Raw genomic sequence first — 14,161 nt, forward strand, 5'->3', positions numbered from 1 at the left:
GTTTTTTCTTTATTCAGTTACCAAATTATGTGTGGTGATAAGTGATGGAAGAGGTTGCTGCTCTTCTCCTTTTTTCACTGTTGATAACAATTTGTAATGTTCGAGATTTCTTGTATTTTGAACATTTTTTAGGTATCTTTCCTTTATCCACTCCTTAATTTAAAAAAAAAATTTAAAAATTCTATTTAAAAAACAACAACCCTCCCATTAGCCCAGCTTAGCGGAGTGAGTGCTTCGCTAACCCGGGTTTTCTAGTTGTGTATTTCTGCAGCATGGTTCCGTGCCATGGCAACACATGAGGCTGCAAGCTTGGGGGTCTCTCCGGCATGTCCTGTGCACTTGTGCAGGGCATGCTGGAACTTCCGGAGGCTGTGCAGCCCCTGATCCCCGCAGCACCTGCCAACTCCATGACAGAGCCAGCAGACATGTGGGCAACTGATCCAGCCACCCAGGGCTACAGCCTTGATTGTCTGCGGGAAGAGTGGGCTAAGCCCGCTCTCCCTGCAGAACCCTCTCCGGCAGATCTCACTGATCATGAAACTCACCTCCTTGTATGCTATCTGGAGTCTATGGAAGGAAGATGGGATTTAAATGCAATATTCATTCTATTTCTATTTGACTTTTGCTGGGCTCAGTCACATGACTGAATCAGCCCAAAGAAGCACTGGATTTAGATTAGCCCACTCTGATTTTTAGTCATGCTGCCACAGACTGAGATTGTTACAGAACTGCTGCTGACTACACCACAGAAGTCTGTGCCTTGGTTCACACATTCAAAATTATTCTTCCTTTTATGAGGAAGAGGAAGCCATGAAATCCAGCATTTGGTATGGAGTGCCTGTATACACTACCTGCCCTGGTAACACGGCTAAGGCGACCTTCACATGGGGGAATCCTGAATTATTTATTTATTCATTCATTCATTCATTCATTCATTCGATTTCTATACCGCCCTTCCAAAAATGGCTCAGGGTGGTTTACACAGAGAAATAATAAATAAATAAGATGAATCCCTGTCCCCAAAGGGCTCACAATCTAAAAAGAAACACAAGATAGACACCAGCAACAGTCACTGGAGATACTTTGCTGGGGGTGGATAGGGCCAGTTACTCTCCCCCTCCTAAATATAGAGACTCACCACGTTAAAAGGTGCCTCTTTGCCAAGTTAGCAGGGGAAGCAGGGGAATAAGCAAATTATTTTGTAGGCCAAACTATCTCTTTTGAAACAAAAACAATGAAGAGTCCTTTGTGAACTACAGTCCACTCTGTCAGATTCAGGAAATGTCATTGTGTGTGTGTGTGTGTAGTTAGGACTGGTTCAGATGATACTCTGCCCACTCCCAAGAATTGACCCACACAATGAAAAGGAGACATGCCAAGAGCACAAGAGCTGCTACTCCTCCTCCTCCTGTCATCTGCCTGCCTCCCACTGCCATTCACTACCGCTGCCACTCACCAGTGGCCTCACACAACAGTATAGGGGCTCAATAGTCTCTCTCTTCACTCGACTGAGGAAAGAAGCTATCGAGTCCTTACCACTACATGAGCTGGCTAAAAGATAGAGGGCCTGCCTGTGCCTTGTTAGCAAGCTTGCGCAGCCAGGAGGAACTCAATGGCCTCTTTCCTAACTTAAGTAAGGAGAGAACCCCTTAATGCAATGCAGCCAGCAGGCAATCTATCAAGACAAAGAGCCGTTGGAAGGGCAAGGAGTTGTGGCAAGTGACAGCAGCAAGTGATGGGGGCCTCCGCCTCACTTTTCAGGGTGACCATGGGTGGCTTGTGTTCTTAGAACACGTCCACCTGGCCCATTTAGAGTTATACCCCTGGATGTAAGACACAAGTGCAGTAATGATGCATCACAGAATAAAAATAGTTCAAGCATTACTCCTGACTATGCTAAATTGTATTTTTTTAATGCCTTTAATTTCACAGAAGAATAAACCCACTGTAACTCTTGCATTCCAAAACCACTTGGTCCAGTTCTTCACAGGTCTGGGCTCACCTGTTAAGTTTCCAATAGGGAACCATGGCTTCTATGACAATACTTTTATTGTAGTAGGAGCCATGGTTCCCTATTGGAAATTGAACAGGTGGACCCAGACCTGTGAGGAACTGGACCAAATGGCTTGGAATGCAAGAGATATAGTGGATCTATTCTTATGTAAAGTTAAATAACTGATATAAGTACAGTAATAATATACAGCAGCAACAGGTGACAACACACTCTTTTTGACTGAACTACTTAACAAATGTAGTATGATAAGAAACCCTTGCCTTCCTTCAAGCCAAAATGAATAGCAATTTCTTGCTGGAGTCTTCCTTTGAAGTTCCTTTGTTATAAAATTGTGATATTCAGATCAGCAGTAGAAACTTACAGGGGATTTAAATGAAGAATGTTTCAATAGAATTATCATAGTAAGGTTTTTCTTGCTAGCTTTTTTAAAAAAAGGGATGTGATGGGATTCAAGCAAATATGGGTGATTTCTTTTCACACTAGTTCCTGATAGGGTACAGAACTGCCTTATTGACGCAGGGCTAGAAAAGGCTGTGCAATCAAGACAGTTGACTTTCCTTTCCTGAGCTGGGTTTGTATGTAATGGGAAACTGTGGTTTCATGCCATGAGCAAGCCTTGGAAACCTACAGCTCATGCACTCCTCCTTTCCTTTCCTTTATACACAAGAGTAGGAGAATGAAAGCTTTGTCATTGAGTTTGAAATAATCTATTCTGTGTTAAATACAAATTCACAGAACTGTGGCTTAGTTCCAACTGTAGTTTCACATCCTGGTTCTTTACCTAATTGTGATTTGAATGAATCACAGTTTCCATAATGGAATTGTGACTTAAGAACATCTCTGCTGGATCAGGCCCTATCTAGTCCAGCATCCTGTTTCACACAGTGGTCTGCCAGATGCCTCTGGAAATCCACAGGCAAGAGCTGGGTACATGCCTTCTCTTCTGCTGTTGCTCCCCTGCAACTGCTATTTAGAGACATCTTGCCTCTGTGGCTAAAGCAGGCCTGCTCAACTCAGGCTCCCCAGCTGTTTTTGGACTACAACTTCCATAATCCCCAGCTACAGTAGCTAATAGCCAGGGATTATGGGAATTGTAGGCCAACATCTGTAGGAGGGTTCAAGTTGAGCAGCCCTGAGCTAGAGGTAGCCCATAGCCCTCAGACTAGTAGCCACTGATAGACTTGTCCTCCATGAATTTATCTAAGTTCTTCTTAAAGCCATCCAGGCTGGTGGCTGTCACCACATCTTGTGGAAAGTACTTCCTTTTGTTGGTCCTAAATTTCTTGGCAATCGGATTCATGGGATGACCCCTAGTACTAATGTGATACAAAAGGGAGAAAAATTTATCTCTCCACACCATGCATAATTTTATAGACCTCTAGGATGTTGCACCTCAGTTGTCTTTTTTTCTAAACTAAAAAGCCCCAGGTGCTGTAGCCGTATCTTGTAAGTAAGGTGTTCTAGGCCCCTGAACATCTTGGTTTCCCTCTTCTGCACCTTCTCCAGTTCTATAATGCCCATTTTGAGGTATAGTGTCTAGAACTGTAGGCGGTACTCCAAATATGGCTGCATCATTGATTTGTATAAGGGCATTATGATATTAGCAGTTTTATTTTCAGTTAGGGATGTGCATGAATAGATTTTTGCAATTTGATTCGAGTTTGAATCGAATCAGGCTGATTCAATTCAAACCTTAATCTGCTGCCCTCGAATCATGGCATTTGAATCATGGCAATTTGAATCATGGCAATTTGAATTTGATTTGAATTTGAATCAATTTGAATCAATTTTTAAAGGCTAGGTGGCACCAAAGTGGTATGGGCAGCAGGGCACAGTGATTGCTGCCTACCACCCAACCTGCAAAACAATCTGGCAAACAGGTCATCTTTTAGGAACGTTTTAGTTTTTCCTTGGGTTTTCCCCCACCATAGGGAATAATGGGGATATGAAGTGGCTTCATTATCCCCCATGGGTATCACCTAGGTACTCCAAAGCAGGTTGGAGGTAGGGTGCTATGGGTAAGGCAAGGCAGTGGGGCACTCTATTTTAATTTTTATGCCCCCGCCCCCGATTCTCGGATGTTCACTAGCTTTTTCTCATAATAATGAATCCCTATGAAGAAGCAATGAGAATCTACTATATAGGAGAATCTACTAGGGATGTGCACAGAACCAGGTGGGGGTGGCTTGGGGTGTGTGTGTCACTTTAAGGGTGGGGGAAAGTGCACTTACCCCTCCCCCTGCTTTCCCCCTGCCGGCACTCAGTGTCCATAAAAGCCTTCAGGCCAGCAGTGTACCTCCCTGCTGCCCCTTCCCCATCTTCGGTCGGAAGTACTGGGCATCCATGTGCCTGTCTGATGTGCACGCACATACACATGATGTACGTGTGCATGCCCAGTACTTCCAGCCACCTCTGGCCGAAGAGGGGGGAAGGGGCAGCAGGGAGGTACACTGCCACCCCGAAGGCTTTTATGGACACCAAGAGCCAGTGGGAGAAAAGCAGGGGGAGGGTTAAATGCACTTAAAGTGACACCCCTCTGCTTTGAACTTCGAACCCCCCTGTGTTCAAACCTGTTCATAAAAGGGCCTGCAAACAGGTTCATGCACATCCCTAGAATCTACACACAGTGTAGATTCTTGATAGCTATATAACTTCTTCATATGGATTCCCTATGAAAAAAAGTTATGCAACAGCAAAGAATCTAAAATATGTAAAAATTCTTAGAAAATGACCCAAGTGCCCCACTTCTTTGTGGGTTGGATAGTAGTTGGCACCGTACCAGTGTGTTCTCTCTAATTTTTTCATCTGTGTGCGGAATGAGTTTTGTTCTGGGTGGCAGTGTCAAGGCAGTGTGTTTGTACATGCATTCAGAGTTGGGCCTTCCTGATACAACCTGAGCGGGATCTAAAATTAACTGAGTGGACATTTAAAAAAACAGTGAGTGTGCACATGTGCGCACACCTTGGAGGGAACACTGCACCCTACCCCCCATGCACTTTGGAGCACCTAGGCACCATCCGTGGGGGATAATGGGGCCAGTTTGAATCCCCATTATTCCTTATGGCAGAAGTAATAATGATTTTAAAAAACCAGAAACAATACTAAAAACTAAAAAAAAACCCTAAAAAAAAACTTGAATGCCCTACTACCTTGTGGGTTAGGCAGTAGGCAGCACCCATGTTGATCTGCCACTCAATCCACTTTGGTGCCAACTAGCAGTCACCCATGGGTAACAATGGGGTGTTTTGTGGACTCCCTGTTCCCTATGGATGAAGCAAGCTTTTCCCAATGGGTGAAGCAAGCACTCCACCTCAATACCCTTTGTATTCCGAGCATGGTATTGGCCTTTTTCACATTCACCACATATTGAATTGACACTTTCAATGAGCTGTCCACCACAACCCCAAGGTCTTTCTCCTGGCCAGCCACCGACAGCTCAGACTCCACTACCGTATATGTGAAGTTGGGTTTTTTTTGTCCCAATATGCATCACTTTACACTTGCTAACTTTTAACTGCATATGCATTTTGTCATCTTCTCCCCCAGTTTGGTGGGAGTGAACCGCTATGGAATTAGTGCATCAGCCCACCTTGGAGACCACAGAGGAGCCATCAGCCTGGGAGTAGGATGACTCTATCACATCCCTGAATGTCTCCCTCTGACTCTCTGAGCTTCTCCAGATCAGCCACCTTGGCTTTGAGGGAATAAACCTGTTCTGAGAGCCAAGAACTTCTTGCACCAAGCACACATCCATGACTTCTGCCCACAAAGTGGATAGGCATACATGCAACACTCTGTGCACGACACTGAGAAGCACTCCTTTCCCTGCTGGGTGTATACTGTCATGAGTGGTTTTGTTGACTGTTTAGAACATTTGGAGATTTTTTGTTTGAAAGTTAGGTCTTAGTTGAAGTTGTCAGCTATTCAACAGTTTAAACTTTCTTTCCCAAGAATATAAAAGAGGGAGTGGTTTATACTTTCTCTTCTCAAAGGGCTGTGTGTTATTCAAGAGGGGCTTCTTTCAACCACTCCCACAAACTTCCCCAATAAACACCACACAAAACTCCTATGACACCTGTATGCTAATTCTTGTTTGCTAAACTCTGGTCACTACACTTCCAGGCCGCCTCTTATTATGTAGAAAGTGGGCTTCAAACTGAGCAACCAGGCTCAAAAGTGAGTGCCTCCCACTGCCTCTCTCCAGGCAAAAGAGAAAGTAAAACTGAAAGCCACACAGCCATTAAAACAAGCCCTGGTAAACACAACAACAACAACAAATTTATTATATATTGCTTTTCAACAAAATTTTCCAAAGTGGTTTACATATAGAAATAACAAATAAATAAATAAATAAATAAAATGGATCCCTGTCCCCAAAGGGCTCGCAATTTAAAAAGAAACATATGATAGACACCAGCAACAGTCACTGGAGGTACTGTGCTGGGGACAGATAGGGCCAGTTACTTTCCCCCTGTTAAATAAAGAGAATCACCATGTTGAAAGTGTGCCTCTTTGCCCAGTTAGCAGGGCTACACCTCCTACTAAAGAGATAGCAGCCCCTCAAACTCTCTCGACCCCTCTGCTTCTTTGTTTTCTTCTTTTCTTAAAGAAAGGTGTGCTACCATCTCAGGTATGCTTCTCCTCTTTGCAAAGTAGGCTTCAGACTGAGGCAACCAGGTTCAACAGGAATGTTGCCCCTTCCACCAAGTGTGACTCACTTCAGCTCTAGCTGGTGCCTGCCACTGACTCTCTCCAGGCAAAAGAGAATGTGAAAGTGAAAGCCACACAGCTACCAAAACAAGCCCTGGAAAAGAAAAAAAGAACACAGACAGTGATTCTTCCCTAAAGAAATACCAGCCCCTCAAAATCTCCTTCTTCTCCTGTTTGTTTGTTCGGGGGAGTCTGTTTATTTTATTTTAAGAAAATCTTTGCTAACTTCTCAGGTATTCTTTTCCTCTTCCCAGATTAGGCTTCAGATTGAGGCTACTAGGCTCAAAAGAAATGTGTCCCCTTCCACCAAGTGTGACTCACCTCAGCCCTAGCTAGTGCCTTCCACTGTCTCTCTCCAGGCAAAAGAGAAAGTAAAATTGAAAGCCACACAGCCACCCAAACAAGCCCTGGTGGAAAAAAGCATACCCTGGAAAACACATGCGTGTGTGCGCACGCACGCACGTGCACACACACACACACACACACACACACTTCTCCCCTGTTAATGGAACTGCCCCAGGGTGATTGGTGAACACCCCAAAATTGCGTTCGGGCATTGTGTGAAGAAATTAGCTCAGAGTGAAGCAGTTCCAAATCAGAATAAATTTTATGCAAGGTATTAGTAACAGGAAAATGACTGACTCAGAGATAGATGTTCAAGAACAGAAAAGGTTTTATTTGAGGGTAAGGGATATAATGCAGTAAGAGAGTCACTTAAAGCAATGTTATTACTAAAAATATGTTACAAGATTAACCATATAAGTGCTATGGGGGAAATTAGCTTAATGTCCAAATTAAAGTAGCTTCTAGGCTGGCCACAGAAAGGAGGATCAGAGAAACAGCCTCTTGGATTTAAGAGAGAAGAGACAGGGATAGAGGGAGCCCAGACTGTGGCGCAGCAGTTATCATACAACCTCATTCCTTCCTTTATTGGTGGGTGGACCCTTGTAGCTCAGGAGTGCCCCAAGGACCTCTTTCCTCAGGGATGGACCAGGAAGCGGCAAACATCAGTGAAGAGTATAAGGGGTTAGGTGGCACAGATAGCTCTAAAGGGCATCTGTTCTCATGAAACCAGCTTCAGGTGGTAGCGAGGAAGGCTGTGCAGAATGGATCCAGCATGAGAGCTGATCTAGGACTTAGAAGCAAGGGTGGCCCACAGAACAAAACACAGCCAAGTGGTATGGCAAGTGTCCGCTGCAGCATCCAAGTAACAGGTGACACCAAATTATGGAAACCAAGTGAGGGGCACTGGAGACCAAGTGGAGCACACTGGATCAAGAAATCAAGGACAGATAAAGCCCAAATCATGTCCGGAGGCGACATTCCAGTTGCTTTCCTTTCTTGAAGAGGACAGTTGGAATCTCAAAAGATCCCATTGTTCGTGGTTGCTGTGCTGCATTACAACACAATGCTTGAATGGGTCGATGCAAATGGAGTGATTCGACATGCAAACATGGGAACTCTTTTAGGTCAGAAACACCTAGTAAACTAATCAGTGTTTTACTGGGTGCATCTCTGAGTCCCTATCATCTACTTTAGCCTTCTTTTGGTAAGGAGGGAATGTGCATCACGGAGCCTTATCTGACTTCCCTGATGAGGTAATTGGGTTTTAGCTCATTTGAGGCATCTACGGAGGGAAGGTAAACCAAAAGAAGGTCAATTGTGCAGACAGACCTTGAACAGAGACGTAACTTTTGTGAGTTAGGTTCAGGAGTCTACTTAGGTATCCCAGCATGGGGAATGTGCGAAGCTAGTTCTCTTACAATTTGGCTTTTGGCAGCTGCTAAATCTAGGGGTAACTGTCCCACTGTCTACTAAGTGACTGGTCCCCAATATGCCAACAAACCAAGAACTCATTATGCAGTGAGGCTCCTGAGCATGTCAAAAGTGAGACCCATACACCTGCGGTCTGAAACATAAGCAGAGAGGCTCTGGGAGCCTGCAGAAGAGCAGTGCTAGCAACACCCCTAAAGAGATACCAGCCCCTCAAATTCACCCCCTCCTCCTGTTAGTTTGTTTGAAGTGGAGGAGAAGTCTTTTTGAAAAAAGAAAGAAAGTAAGTAAGAAAGAAATCTTGCTAACTTCTCAGGTCTGCTTTTCCTCTTCCCAGAGTAGGCTTCAAGCTGAGGTAACCAGGCTCAATGGATAGCCTGGTTGCTCTGTTTAGAGCAGATTCTTATTACTCTTATTAGAAGTCTTATTACTCTGTTTAGTAATAAATAGGCATGGAAAAAGCTAGGCCTCACACAAAAACTTTAAGCAGAATAAAATAGCTGAATACAGAATGAAGATTTGGTTTTGTGTCTATCTGGAGCAGTTCCCATCAGGGAACCTACTCTTTAGCACTTCAGTTCCTTTAATGATGTTATATACTTGAAACCAAAAGGAAAACTCTTAGTTTTCCTTTCTCACACATAAAAGAAAGTTGGGGGAATGCACAAGTCCGTTGACCAAAGGTTTGTTTGGACCCCAACCTAGAGAAAACCCCATTGAAATTGCAGGGGGAGCCTGCTTCAGCCTGGATCCCCATCCCAGAGACTATTCTCCAGATCCTTCAGACCGGAAGCAGCCAGAGCTGGCCACGTTCTCAAAAAAGAAACTTGGCGCCTGCTAGTGAGGCTCTTGTCCCACCTTAAGAACCCCCAGTTCATCACTCCCTTGTCCCCAAGAGTGGAGGTGATCCTGTGCCAGGGCTGAGTTCCAGCTCTGAAGGTGAAGTGCTTGCCTGGCTGCTTGTAAGCAATATTTGGAAGCAATATTACTCAGAAAGAGAGGAGGCCAGCTCAGGCACCTTTTCTAGAAAAGGGCTGGCCTAAAGATCCAGGAATGGAAGGAGAGGGGAGGGAGGTTGAGGAAGGTAGGGTTTATGCTGGCTATATAATACTTTTAGTTGGCACCAGCTTTTGGTTGGTTTAGCAGCTCCCTCTGCAAGCTTGTGCTGTCTTGCCTGACCCAGGTACAGACAGCTGCTCATTTATTCATATGGCAAGAAGCTATGATTACGTGTTATGTCTGAACTCAGACTTGGTGTAATGTATTCATCTAACCAAAAGGGGACTTTTTCCTATCTATCCACTCAGTATAGAAAGGCAGGACTTCCAAATATGAGTTAGCTTACATGCTGGAAACATTTTGAATTATTTATAATATTGGTATGATATATATGTCACGTTGTAGAAATAAATGCAATCTTGAAATTTAAAATAACCCTGAAAATGGTTTTTACAAATTTGCATACAACAGTTCTTCAGCATAATCCATCATTTCCTCACCGCATTGTTTTACTGTTTTTAAAATGAGTGTTACTTGTTTATGGTGCCACCTGCAGGTGAAAAATAAAATTTCCACTACTTTTTATCATCAGCCTATGGGAAATAGTACATTTACCACCAACCATCTCCTATATTGTGACCTTAACAATTTGTTTGTTATAAGCACAGGTTTACATTTCATTCATTTCATGGATCAGGGCGGTTTACACAGAGAAATAACAAAAAATAAATAAGATGGATCCCTGTCCCCAAAGGGCTCACAATCTAAAAAGAAACATAAGATAGTCACCAACAACAGTCACTGGAGGTACTGTGCTGGGGGTGGATAGGGCCAGTTACTCTCCCCCTGCTAAATAAAGAGAATCACCACGTTAAAAGGTGCCTCTTTGCCAAGTTAGCAAATTTCCAACTTTTATGCATGTAAAGCTTTTCTAATGTATAATGTTGTAATTTTTGTGCAACTTTAGAAGGTGATATGAAATTATGAATGTAATAGTGGAATTGCAAATTCTGATACTGTTATATCCTCAAAATAGAAAAAAAGAAGAATGGGTTAATTTAAACAAATTTTTCTAGGAGTTTCCAATACTAAATAAAAATCCCATTTTAATTGTTTACTCAGAGACACCCACAGCTTATTATTATTATTATTATTATTATTATTATTATTATTAATTTTTTTTATACCGCCCTTCCAAAATGGCTCAGGGTGGTTTACAATTAAAAGAGAAAACATTAAAAACAATTAAAACAGAGATACAAATATAAATACCAATTTAAAACAACTTAAAAAACAATTAAACTATCAAAACAATTAAAACCCTGAAAACCAGGTTAACATTAAAACAATTAAAAACTGATTAAAAACCCAGAAAGGCCAGGCCAAACAGACAGGTTTTAAGGGCTCTCTTGAAGGACAGTAAAGAATCAAGATTATGAATTTCTGCTGGGAGTGCATTCCACAGTCCAGGAGCAGCTACAGAGAAGGCCCGCCTCTGAGTCACCACCAAACGAACCGGTGACAACTGGAGACGGACCTCCCCAGATGACCTTAACGTGCGGTGGGGATCATGTAAAAGAAGGCGCTCTCTAAGATATCTTGGAATAATTGGCAATTATTATATTTTACTATATTTTTTCTGACTCGAGGGTTTGGGCAGGGGTGGGAGAGTAAGATTTTGAAGGATTGTTTGTTTCTCATGTATATATTAAGTTTTATAATTGTTATCTTTACCAATAGCACTAGCACTTACATTTATATACCGCTCTATAGCCGGAGCTCTCTAAGTGGTTTACAATGATTTAGCTTATTGCCCCCAACATTCTGGGTACTCATTTTACCGACCTCGGAAGGATGGAAGGCTGAGTCAACCTTGAGCCCCTGGTCAGGATCGAACTTGTAACCTTCTGGTTACAGGGCGGCAGTTTTACCACTGCGCCACCAGGGGCTCTTTAAAGATAAGTGCTTTCCAGGATGAAGCTCTTTATGGTATAAATTCAGTTTTATTTGACATGATGCAGGCATTTCCTTTTCCAAACTGCTTTCCCCAGGCAAAACAAACACACAGATCCTTTGGTGGGGTTACTTTGGTGGGTTTGCATGAGCATTTGGAGGTTTCTGTTCCCTTCCTCAAACAATGTCAGTTCTCACCTCTCTTTCCTAATGTTACCTGAAAGTGTTTGGGTTTCTCTAACTCTCTGTTCTGCTCTCTCATCCAGATTTCTGGATGGGCCTGGTTAATTCTCTCTATCAGAACTTGTTTGGGTTTGCTTTGCTTGTTTCCCTGTTCCCTTCTCCACTCCTTCAGAACAACCTAAATCACAGTTTAAGTCAGTCTGTAAATCCTTCCCCAATTTTACTCAGATGTATCCGATTTTGCTTAGATCTATCTGTTTCTATCCTCCACTCTCCCCCCAGTCCAACAGACTGACTCAACACACATTTCCTTCCTAGATTCATTCGAGACTCACCTACTTCCCATCACTGATCCTCTGGATCTCCTGATCCGTCAACTCACTTTTTCTCCCCAAACGCATTTGAATCTGTCCCCTTCCATCCTCTGCTCTTCCTGTGGATCATTTCACTGATCCTGCCCTCCTCTTGTGCCTGCTCTGGTTCAGATCTATCTCTAAATAGATCTCTCCCCCCTCTTAACATCATCCACTCTCTTCCCATCCCCCACTCCTCAGTATACATTTCAGTATCCGTTATAGCTTATAAAGTTAAAGTGTGCTGTCAAGTTGATTTCGATTCCTGGAGCCCTGTTTTTTTCTTTTGGTAGAATACAGGAGGGGTTTACCATTGCCTCCTCCCATGCAGTGTGAAAAGATGCCTTTCAGCATCTTCCTATATCGCTGCTGCCCAATATAGTAACAGTGGGGATTCGAACCGGCAACCTTCTGCTTGTTAGTCAAGCATTTCCCCACTGCACCATTAGGTGGTTTATAGCAGAGGTTAAGTATTAGCACCCAGACATGTGCCCCTCTTGCATGTTCTGTGTCACATGGGAACTCCCTGAACATTCTATTTGATCCAAGCCTCACTTTGTGTTCAATAAAAAATTGTTTTAATTTGGATTTTAAGCCTGCAGTTGTGATTTTCTTGGCAAACTGCTTGATTTATAACCATGCCTTGATAGTTCCAAGAGGGGCACAATAGCATCCCCTCATAACAGAACTATGCGAAATGTAAAGCAATACAGTGTACATATGTGCAGGAGGGAAGCTGACTATCAGAAAGCAGCTGCAGAGTGAAATTGCGGGAAAGGTTGAAAAACCCTGTTTAGAATGTAGGAAGGAAGAAGACAGAGGGAAAGGAAGTTAGTAGTTAGTTGACCATCGGCTGGTGATTAAAAGGGTTGAGAGAGGGTGAGCTGGAGGCAGGGTTGTAGCTAGGGGAGAGGGGGGCCCTGTTTACCCCTCTCCCTGGAGGCTCCTCAGAGTGAGGGAAATAATGAAGAAAATAGGGAAGGGTGGAGATGGGGGAGCCCTCAGGAGCTGAGGGGGCCTGGGTTCTTTGAACCCATCCACTCAATTATAGCTACACCCCTGGCTGGAGGCTTCGGGAGTAAAAGAGTACGGAACAAGAAGAGGGACTTCTCGGAGAGAGAAGTGGTGGCTTAAGCAGAGGCAGGGATGAATCTGCTCTTTAGACGAAAGTCCTTTTCTTGTTCAGAGGAAGACCTGAGAGTCCTCAGAGGGGAGGCAGGCTGGATACAATGTAACCAAGCAAGGCACCCTAACAACACCCCCCAAAAGACACAAGGAAGGAATAATGTTTATCATCTTAAAAACATCAGCACTGCTGTAAGATATGTCATAACTGTATACATAAAACTTGAAACCACTACTTTTATTTACAATTACTACCCGAAACCATGATTTAAGAACATGTGCAACAACAGCTGAATAATCCTACGTTAAATAAAACCAGTTATTTCAGCATTAACAAGGTGCAACAATGTTTTAGTTCCTCTCCCATGTCACCAGAGGTGATACACCTTGTGACAAAGCATCAAATCATAAGGAGAAGTATGGGTTTTGGTCTCTGATCTTTCCAAAACAGGTCTCAGTAGTGGCAGCAGAAATGCCTGGGGTAGGGTACCACTTACAAGGTGCTCCAGGCCCCTGGATTTCTTGTTTGCCCTCTTCTGCACCTTTTCCAGTTCTATAATGTCCTTTTTGAGATATGATTACCAGAACTATACACAGTACTCCAAAATGTGGCCGCACCATAGTTTTGTATAAGGGCATTATAATATTAGCAGTTTTATTTTCAACCCCCTTCCTAATGATCCCTAGCATGGAATTTGCCTTCTCCACAGCTGCCACACACTGAGTTGACACTTTCAATGAGCTGTCCACTACAACCCCAAGATCCTTCTCCTGATCAGTCACTGACAACTCAGATCTCATCCGTGTGTATGTGAATTTGGAGTGGTGTTTGTTTGTTTTTGCCTTAATGGGCATCACTGTACATTGAACCACATTTGCCATTTTGTTGCCCACTCACCCAGTTTGGAGAGATCTTTTTGGACTGCCTTTGAATTTCACTACCCTAAATTGTTGTATCATTGTCAAATTTATCCACCTCACTGCTTATCTCAATTTCTAGATCATTTATGAATAAATTAAAAAGCACTGGTCTCAGTACAGATCTTTGGAG

The sequence above is a fragment of the Hemicordylus capensis genome, chromosome 3 (assembly GCF_027244095.1).
Source record: "Hemicordylus capensis ecotype Gifberg chromosome 3, rHemCap1.1.pri, whole genome shotgun sequence".
NCBI lineage: Eukaryota > Metazoa > Chordata > Lepidosauria > Squamata > Cordylidae > Hemicordylus > Hemicordylus capensis.